The following is an 11,491-nucleotide window of genomic DNA, read 5'->3' on the forward strand; positions in this document are numbered from 1 at the left end:
GGCCACTTGCTTCCACTGACCTGCTTCTGTGGTGAATTTGGAGACGTTTCATTTCCTGACAGCTCCAAAAGGTTATGATTTACATAAAGGAAATGTGATTTTGATTAAGCCTTTATTAATGAAGGAGGAGCCAGGCCAAAAGGGAAAAATGTCTGTTTGGAGACCACAAACACGTTGAAGCCTGGGCTGGGTATAGTATTTTTCTTGCATTAATTATGTGCTATTAATTGTGCCATAAATGTGCTGGACTTTCATGCAAAATACTGTATTTAAAAAAAAGAAAAGAAAAAAAACAGGCCTACTGTGAGCAATGATGATAAATTAAGTACTCCTGACATCTTCTAAATTAATTTAGATTATATTATCGACAAATAATCTTTTGTGTTTTAGGCCATGCAAAGCAATACTTTAAATAAAGATAAATAAATACATATACCGGTACATAACAAAGTCACAACATTTCTTCTACAGGTATAGGCTATATTTAGTTAATTATCTTTTTTTTTTTTTTTTTTTTATAGCTTCAGTCTAATAATTAGTATGCACATTGAGATGGTTCAATATTTGCAAGTGCGTTCAAAACAAACTTACAAATACAATTGAACATGGTCATAAATAAGTTTAAACATAATTGCAAATACGTTCAAAAGTGCTTTTAGGATAAATGCTATAAACTTTGCATTTTTTCCAATAATGCTACAGGGTAGGCACATGCGCAAATCGGTACCCCGTGACATTATGGAAAAAGTGCCGAATGGAAATCCTGCACATAATTATAAATCATAAAAATTCTAAATGAACACTGTTTACCTACTTAATTGTGGAATGGGTTGGAACAATGTAGGAAAAATACAAAAAAAAAAAAAAAAAAAAATTTTTTTTTTTTTTTTTATACTCCGTAGCATTATGGAGGGGGGGGGGGGGGAATGCTACGTTTGAACGTACTTTGCCAATACAATTGAACCTATTATTTGCAAATTGCAAATGTGTTTTACTCTATCTGCAAATACTTTAGTTTTGAATGGATTTGCCAGTCAAATGTTTTTATTTATTTATTTTTTAAATCACTCCACATTGGCAGTTCCAGGTTTCCGTATTTTTGTAATCCATTTCGAAAGACTACCGTTTTTAGTGTCAAGGTAAACGTTTACCTTTGAGTAGGCAAGAGACACGACAAACACTAAAGTAAAGTAAAGTAAATTGAAGCGCAAATATTATTTGTCTAACACAATTTTTTCAGAATGCAACAAGATAAGCGTCTTTTTCAAAAATTTCTAATTAGACAGCACATTTTCACATTTTAATGTTGATGATGATAATAATGAATAGGATACTACAAAAATATATTTGATTAAGCGCACCATTGCAGAGATAATCTGCTCTATGTAGGTGGCATGTCTCAAATGAGGCAGCGCATGAGCAGGTGTGAATGAGTCAATTAAAAGTTTTAATGACAGGGAGGCTCTGGTGACGGAAAGGAGAGGTAGGAGTGGATCCGCATACCTAAGTGCAGGACTTTGTTCTTACGAGGCTCTCATGTGCGGCGAAACGCTGCCAAGCTCCAGCTTAAAGCTGACTAACCGTCTATCTGTCGCTGCCAGTTTGCACTTGCGTCGTCCGTGTGCTCCCTTTTTACAACTTCTTTGAATGGAAGTTTGAAAGTGGACGAAGTTAGCGAGCACTTTAAATTGGAACTTTGACACAGTATGTGTGACACAAGTTGATTGTATTTGACAACACTTGTATTCACTTAGTGACTAAGACCAACGAGCATGTTGGAAAACGAGTACCGTATTTTCCGCACTATAAGGCGCACCGCATTATAAGGCGCACATTCAATGAATGACATATTTTAAAACTTTTTCCATATATAAGGTGCTACAGTAGAGGCTGGGGTTACGTTATGTATCCATTAGATGGTGCTGCGCTAAAGGAAACGTCAACAAAAGTCAGAAAGGTCAGTCAAACTTTAAAACCAGCTTTCTGACAACTCCATTCACTCCCAAAATGAATCAACAGCTGTTTTATTATATTCTCTGAGGTAAAGTATTAGTATTAGCTAGCGATCCAAGATGGCGGGATCTTCTGCGCGTCACCGATCGTGCAGGGTCACCGATAGCGTCTTGCTAGCGAGACCTGTTGCGGCTCAATATTGATCCATATATAAGGCGCACTGGATTATAAGGCGCATGGTCAGCTTTTCAAAAAATTGAAGGCTTTTAGGTGCGCCTTATAGTGCGGAAAATACGGTATTAGAAATGCTTTTAAATGTTGCATTTGGGTCCTAATGCTGTATTCTAAACATCATAGATTGTTTGGCATCAGTAAATTAGGTGAGAAAGTTAGCAAGTCTGTTGACTCTTCCAAAATTGGATGGCGCTGTTAAAAATAGTGACCTAGTTCGGATAAAAACTCTTTCTCATTCTGTGCAGACGCCGGATTGGCTTTATATCTGTTTCATTTTCATTTTGAGACCAACTTCTTTCTCCTGCTCACTGAGTGGGCCTTGTCCCCAGGCCAGAAGGGATAATTAGATTTGGGAATGCAGGGAAAAAGTCAACGCTCTTGCCAATACAGTAGCACATGCCCAATACGGTCTAGATTATGCAAATCAGCAGCTCTTGCTTCCTTTGAAATGTACAGAGATAAACAGAGGGTTCAGACAGAGGACACCGGAACGAGTCGCATCATCCCGCTGTAATAGAGTCGCGCATCACTCTCATTAGCTTTATTGCTTGTTATAGCTACCGTACGCTGTGTTTTAGCAATTGATACCAATTGAGAAGGTAAAAATAACTGGAATTCTATCAACGTTATAAGTGCCACACAAATTGGTGTTATGTAATCCCCAGCTATATTTTGGTTCACGCTTCACAGTCCTGCTAAATTGCATTCTTTTTTAAGTTATTACAGTTGTATAATATTTTTGTGATATCAATTGCTCTCAATATATTGTGCTTAAATGCTTCTATTAAAAAAAGAAATATGTTAAGTACTGTAAATGCTTGAAAAACATGCCTATGGAGTATTTAAGTATTTACCGCTTACTCCTCACAAGGGTCGCGGGGGTTGCTGGAGCCTATTCCAGCTGGCTTCGGGCAGTAGGCGGGGTACACCCAGAACTGGTCGCCAGCCAATCGCAGAATATGTATAATATATTTATTTATTTATAGAGGTATTTTTTTTCCATTTATTTAATTCTTTATTTATAGTATAATATTCTGCGATTGGCTGGCAACCAGTTCAGGGTGTACCCAGCCTACTGCCCAAAGCCAACGGAGATAGGCTCCAGCACCCCCCGCAACCCTTGTGAGGAATAAACGGTCAAGACGATGGATGGATGGATAGTATAATATTGATCTTGGAATATTTGATGTCCAAGCCAGAATGAAAAATCTTTCAGTTTACATACTCTACTATCTATTTGGTTGGTAGATGAAAAATATGTCTTTCTTCAAACCTCTTTTGTTGATGTGTTTTAAACAATCACATCCATGCCATTCAGCCAATGAGGGTGTCACAGTCTCATTTATTTATTTTTATTTTTTAAAGTGCATCCTCTAAGTATTAAACCCACAGACGTATGGAACTGCCAATTTTTGACTGGGAAGTACTTTTGAATGTACAACTACGTACAGTAAACAGTGTTTACTTACTGTAACTTTCCAACATGCTGCTATAATGTATGCCAAATGCTTAAAAAAAGTACAATTTTTTAAACTTGTGAATATCAATACCCAATGGTATAATGGGAACAAATGCAAGGTTTTTAGCATTTAGCCTAAACTACTGTACGTTCAAACATATGTTCAAATACATTTAATCGTTTTAACAAGTACGTTTAATCATATTTGCAAATACGTTCAATGGTAGACTACTTGTAATTACATGAATTCTCAGTCAAAAAAATGTCTACTCTAAATTGGCAATTTAACGTTTCCATATAAACAACAACAACAACAATAATATTGTATGCGACAGCTAAAAAAAAAAAGACAAATAAAAATAAATCTTCTACTATTAAATCTTTGAATTGACCGTCTGCATGCACTGTGGCATATTGCTGCCTCTCAAGGGTCTATTTGGATACGACGTCAGACTGTACTACTACTAATTAGACTGCTCATTTAATGGCAACACTTTGTTGGACTGAATCCAGTGTCAGTGCCTTACTTTATTTTTACTTTTTTTTTTTTTTTAGCTTTTACCAGAGAGACTGGCTTGGAAATGCAGCTGTCGTCATTTCCATGAAATGACCCATAGGAAACATCATAGTAGTTTAAGTATGCAAGGATTGCAGAGACTTGCAGGAGGGAGAATGAAAATTAATTTGTTCAGCATATAAATTATTACTTATACGTTGGACTAATAGGAATGGAGGAAGCTGATATGAATCCAATTAGGAGAAAAAGCACAGAGTGACAAGGCAGTTGTTTTGGAGTCTGCATTTTAATTTAAATAACAAAAAAACAGACCTATCCATTTTCCGTTTTTAGAGAGTATATAAACCAGGTAAGCTAGAAAAGTCAGGAGAGTGAGTCAATCGTCAGCGGTACAAAAGCAATAACTTTGGAGACAACACCCCAGTGACCATAACCGTTGTACACCTGAAGGCACAACAATGGCGTTTTTTTTTTCTTCGGATTTTAGTTCTAAATCTCTCTCTCACCTCGTGCGCACACTTCCCATCACATCAACGCAGCACCTGGGGAAAACTGCGGCAAACATCCTTCGAATTACAATGTCCAACCTTTGTAATCAGACAGTAAATCTTACACCCGGCTCTTATGCTAGCGAGAGGTGACTGGAAATGTCTTGTGTTTCCTTAGTAGCCGAGTGGGCGATAGCCTGGCCTTTGTCATCCATTCGGCAATCCTATTAGCTGAAACTCAAACACCATGCTTCATCATTAGCCTATTACAACTCTGATGTAATCTCGTCTCTTTTATGAATTAAATTACCTGTGTCCTACATGAATTTAATAGACTCTTCGCAAGAATTTATGACAGCGGCGGGGCGATCATTGAGAGGAAATGAATAATTCCGCCGGGATTGAAAATGAAACGGGTTTAGGTGAACCAGCAGGCACGTCACATGATTCTAACCTACAACAAAAAGAATATATTTGCAGTACATTCACAGGGAGAATTGTTTTAATTGTCTTCTTGCTTACATTTACACCACTGTCTAACTTTGAGGAGAGGTTAATAGAAATTGCAAACACAAACGGCATACAGATAAAGTCTACGGCATGTACATGTATTCTACTGAGGGTAAGTAAAACCCAAACAAAGCTCCTTTCAAATAATTGTCTTCTTCACCTGTCTTTTACAGGAGTTCACATGCAGGGCATGACAACTTACTCGAACAAAATAACACATCAATAATCAGAGCGCTGCAGACATTCTGTTGCTAAGCTTAGACGAAGCATAAATAGCCTGGAGGCATGACTTGATGAGGAGTTCTACCACGGTTGGACAGAACCTGGTACACATTTGTATTTCACCTGCTGTTCTTTTTGGGAAGATGAAGATTTTTTTTTTTTTTTTTGCCACGATACCATCTGCAGGGTTTAAAAGATTTCTGCAAAACAAAAAGTAAAGCAAAAATCTATGCCTAACTACCCCAAAAGTTGTGTACAGTAAATATTGCAACAGTCTAAAAAGAGAATTGTTGAACCAACTTAAGATTTCAAAGTAAATTGATGACCATCCATCCATTTTCTGAACCGCTTAATCCTCACAAGGGTCGCGGGGGGTGCTGGAGCCTACCTCAGCTGGCAATGGGCAGTGTACACCCTGAACAGAGACGAACAACCATCCACACTCACACGCACACCTAGGGACAATTCGGAGCACCCAATTAACCTGCCATGCATGTCTTTGGAATGTGGGAGGAGACCGGAGTACCCGGAGAAGACCCACACAGACCCGTAAACTCCACCCAGGAAGGACGGAGTCTGGACTCGAACCCGAGTCCTCAGTACTGGGAGGCGGATGTACGAGTCATCCACTTTGCCACCTGAATTGATGACCAACTTTAAAAAAAAAAAAAAAAAAATGCTTCAATTGGTAACACACAATTGAATTAACTTGGGACTTCTTTGGATAAGAAATAGGTAACAGACATATCATTCATATTACATGGTTAAATTAACGGGGCGGCACTGTGAATGAGTGGTTAGCACGTCCGCCTACCAGTACTGAGGACGCAACATCTATTCCAGGCTTCGGCCTTCCTGGGTGGAGTTTGCATGTTCTCCCCGTGCCTGCGTGGGTCCTCTCCAGGTACTCCGGTCTCCTCCCACATTCCAAATTGTCCCTAGGTGGGCTTGTGTGTGTGAGTATGAGTGGTTGTTTGTCTCTGTGTGTCCTTTAATTGGCTGGCAAACAATTCAGGGTGTACCCCGCCTACTGCCCGAAGCCAGCTGGGATAGATAGGCTCCAGCACCCCGGCGACCCTTGTGAAGACTAAGCGGTTAAGAAAATGGATGGATGGATGGATGGATGGATGGATGGATGGATGGATGGATTGATGGTTAAATTAACTTGCCTGCACTTGAAAAAAAATAAATACGTCAGATGCTCCTTTTACTTATAGATACATATTCAAAACAAAGCCCACCAAGCCAGTAGCTGACAAAGTCCCCAAGTGGCACACTTAAATTGCCTTGCAATGTGAATTTCATAACTATAGACATAAAAAAAAGTCCCAAAGAGACGTTTGACTCCATTGTGTTTGCAGCGTGAAGCGGGGATTTGCCAACACCTGTTTGTCAAAAACGTGTAAATAAGATTTCAGCAGGCATCAAACCTCAGTTTTTGAATTCTGTTCTAAAAGTGATTTGTTCGAAATCTGAAACAATTTTTCCCATTATAATTAACGTAAATGATTTTATTCCGTTCCAAGTCTAAAAAAAACTTTTTCCAAGTTTTTTTTAAATTTTTATTTTATTTTATTTTTTTACTATTTTACACCATAAACTGCACTGTACTGTTTACCATAAATAGAAAAGGGTAGAAATAGACAGTTTTATGTAGATATGCTATCTAAAATGATGAAAAAAAACAAAAAACAAAGTGCAAACATTTCTTTTTTAAATTCAATAGTTCTGCGCACTACTTTGCTCTTTTCTTCACCAGCTTTACCACTTGCACTTGCTTTCTTTGGACCCATGATTAGGGGCTCATACACGATGCAAAACTAAAAAAAAAAAGAAAAAGATTTGCGTAAATAACAATGAACAGGTCTGCTCCAAACGAACTTTGAACACGAAAGTGCTCCGGAGGAAGCATCCTGGGCATTCGAGTTAGCTCGGCTCCCGAGTGAGTAGCGTTCAGGTACGCTCGGCTTTTTTTCAGTTTGGTTGAGAGCCGAATTTTTGGACGAGTTCTGAGACATAAAACTCTCAAATTTTCTGGTTGAAAACTGATTTGGTTGAGAACGGAAGCGTTCGAAAACCGAGGTTTGACTGTATTTTTAAATATTGTTTTTACAGTAATCAAAATGAGGATGAGTAAGAATGAATAGAATGAGTAAATAGTTGGATGGATTGATACATACCGTATAGTACATGTACAGTAATAACAATCTATATAATGTTGGCAGAAGATTGATACTGTCTGTTGCGGACAGCGGGCTTAGTAGACCGCAGAAGGACAATAAATCTGAAGAATCTTAACTGCGCAATAAAATCAATACATCTGGCCTTCTTGCTCAGCGGATGTAACAGTGGCACGGCCTTGAGATGGGATGTTGTTTAGGCTATTGTTTAGTTTTTCTGCTCGAATGACGCATACCCATAGACAAAACCGCACTGAGACAAAAGCGATTTTTTTTTTTTTTTTTTTTCACCTAAGTGCCTTCAGAGGAGCAACAGGGGATGGAAGGCCCTTGGCTGGTGCGTTTAACGGACTGGAAACAAGGCTTTATATTCAGCAATTTATGATCTCAACATAGGAAAAAAGGAGTATGGAAGAAAGGATAGGGGAGGGAATAATGGGGAGAGACCTCGGGAGGTGAAATGAAGGACGTCGTCCAAGACAAACTCCCATCAGCAGATGTCAATGAGAGACGCACGGCTAACAGGAACAAATGGGACTGCTTCGATCTCATTTTCACGTGTTGTTTTTCGAAAAGCTCCGCTTGGCATTCACTTTTTGTCTCCCCATATATGACCTCCAATCTGTACACAATGTTGTTTATTGGTGAAGCTCACTGAAAGGTAACAAAAACACATGATATTGCAACACAATATCATGCTATCATTGCTTTTGTGAGGACGTTACAATGAACTAAAAATTAAGTTCAAACATCATAAGATTAACAGTAACCCAAAAAAGGTCAGACACCTTCAAACATAATGCTAAATTTTGGCTTTGCTACGAATAAAAAGGGTATCAATTACAGATACAGGGAGAAAGAAAGACTATAACACTATAACAAAGCAAGGATGACAAAAATGTTTATGGGAAGTATGAAGTGAATTAATGTGGTTAATTTCTCTTCCCTGCCATCTCTCTCTCTTCCCCCTGCTGTCTCGCAGTTTAGCAGTTGGCAGAGTCTCCCTATCTCCTGACAAAGATTATGTTGGCAGGTAGTAGGTAGGTGATTAATCCGCCCGAGAGGGGAAACAACATTAACCTGCCTCTCAGCATTTGCTACCACATCGCCTTGCAGAAAATACATTGGTCAAACAGTAAATTACACATATAAAGGTTTTATACGCTCTGTGGTATTTCCCACGTACAAGTACTGTAATTATCGAATAAAAACAGATGATGTTTACCTGGGAAGCTAATAATGCTCACATCATCGGTAAACTTGTTGAATCACAGATCCAAATCGTTTTAATTTTGAACAAATGCAATGCAGTTTAACGGCAAAGAATGAAGCCATGTGACTTCAATAGAGGAATGCAGTATCAGTCTGGCTGCTTGGGTGCAAAATGGACCACGGTTTGATGCTAAGTGAGTATGTGACGTTACATTTCAACCAGTCAGTTTAGGCTATCCACAGAAAATAAAAATCATTTGCAAATGACTCAATAAACTGGCTAAAATGTATATTTTCTTTATTACTACACCCAGATATACTACGTAATATTCAAGTTTTACATAAAAATGGCTGGGAAACCCGGTATTAGGATACATGAGTGGAAGAGTGAGTGAATATTGATCTCCAAAGGGGAATGTGATGATGTCATTGTACACAGTATTTTATTGTGAAAAAGGAAAATGTGACCAAACAAGCCACAAAGAAACAACTGTGCCCAACAAAGATCTATGTATTTTTTATTTAACAAAATGTTTGATCTTGTCTTTGAATTCATCACTTTACCTTCTCCTACCTGTCTTCCTTTACCGCCCAGCACTTCTGCCATAGGCTCCATCTGTCTTCCTCTCTGTTTGGTGCAGATGGAGCAACATGACAAGGGCATGGAAGCCAATCCATTCGCACCTTGTCATCTGCAGGCATTTCGATCTGCCTCTATCTCGATTAGAGGTGGTCTGCTGGCTGGAGATGAGTATGGGTGGGCATGTTTGTGTGTGTGTGTGTATGTGTATGTGTTTCTCTGGGATATGCAGGGATGCAGTCTACTGTGTTGCTAACCTGTCCTGTGACACCGCCCACTTCTTATTTCTTGTCATTAATTAACCGATCACATTGTTATAGTGTGGAATAATCTTATGAACACTATATATATACAGTATATATATACATATATATATATATATATATATATATATATATATATATATATATATATATATATATATATATATATATATATATAGTGTATGCTGATTTTAGAGCATTTTTACTGTACGAGTTTGCCAATTTGACAGACAGGTCTGAGCCAAGTTGGGTATTTCATCACAGCGAGGTTTTTTCTTTGGAGACGACAATTTGGTAAGAATAAAAAAAAATAAAAAAATAAAAATAAAAAAAATAAAATTATGCCGCTCATTTTCACCAGTCACAAAAAATTATCCCAAATTGTCTGTTCACAACAGACTCCTCTTTGGATGTGAGCTATCCAGAAGATAGCTTGTGTATGTCATAAGTAATCATGATTTACATAGTTAACTCGTGGTTTTTCATGTTGGACGTTGGTGACCGTAACAGTACATTTTCCATTACAAACTGGACTAAGTGAAATTGCGTGGGAATGCTGAAAGCTGAATGCTAATTGCTGAATGCTAAGATTCTAATGCATATGGAATGCTAATAAAGCCATTTGAGAGATAAATTGTGAAATTATAACCTCTCTGGTTACTGGACAATGTGCTTTTACCAATTGTGCCACCGAGCAGTATTAGATACCTGGTAATGATGATAAGTTAAATGTATGTAAGTGGGTGTGGAAAGTGATACTTAGAAAAAGTTCAATGTCTGTCCCATTGAAAATTAATGCGTAAAAGTTGATATTAAATGTTAAATTGCGCTGTGAGTAATGTAGAATCAGACGATATATACCGCGGGAGGCGTGAATGTTTGAAGCTAGTTGAAATTTGAACAATACAAATCGGAAGTATTATATGGGAGTTGTTATGCGGCAAAAAAATGCTTCAGCATTCCTACAATTAAGAGTCATTAATCAGAAAATAAAGAAACTCATAGACTCATAAACTCTACCCGTTTTGTGTTTTTCTGAAAATTACAAATCCCCAGTCCCCACAAATAGTATTATTATGGCGATCATTGCAAAATTGTATTATAATTACATCTTTGCATGATGTTGTAGGAAATGCCTTTATTTTGTTAAGTGTTCCATTGCCATGAGCGATGCAGCTTCCCGGCAAATGAACCAGAAATAGAATCGTGTTACACAAGCTATCTTCTGGCTCACATCCAAACAGGAGTCTGTTTGTGAACAGACACTTTTGGTCTCAATTTTCGTGACTGGTGTAAATGAGCGGGCGTAATTTTAGTTGGCATTTTTTTTCTTGTTTTTACCACATTTGTCATCAAATGCCCGTCTTGGCGCAGAGCTGTCTGCCAAATTGGCAAACCTGTACAGTAAAACTTTACAAAAATCAGGATACGCCAAATTTGTGGCCCTTGGAGTACAACAGTGGTTAATATGGAAAGAAAAGTAAGAAAATTACATCCTGCTTACTTAAGTTGCATTAGTCATAAGTTCAAATAGCACCAAAGGGAACATCTATACAGACTCTTAATTCTTCATTTGACCAAGCAAGGCCACAACCTCAGTATCAATCTCTCTCATTGGCTTAATGACGGTGGCTTTGCCCTCATTATCCTTGCCCCTCTGACCAGCTTATAGCACCATACTCATTTATCTTCTCTCGCATCTTTCTCATACGTGAAGTTTAGAAGCGGCTATGATGCCATTTTGGTGCCGTGTCGCCGTAGTCTGACTCAAGCAAGATTTCAAAAACAGCTCTTTAGCAAGAATTTTTTTTAGTTCAGGCACAGTAGCCAGCTGGCAAGCACATCTGCCTTACAGGTCAGATGGTGGAGTTTT

This window comes from Festucalex cinctus, chromosome 11 (assembly GCF_051991245.1).
Source record: "Festucalex cinctus isolate MCC-2025b chromosome 11, RoL_Fcin_1.0, whole genome shotgun sequence".
NCBI classification, from domain to species: Eukaryota; Metazoa; Chordata; class Actinopteri; order Syngnathiformes; family Syngnathidae; genus Festucalex; species Festucalex cinctus.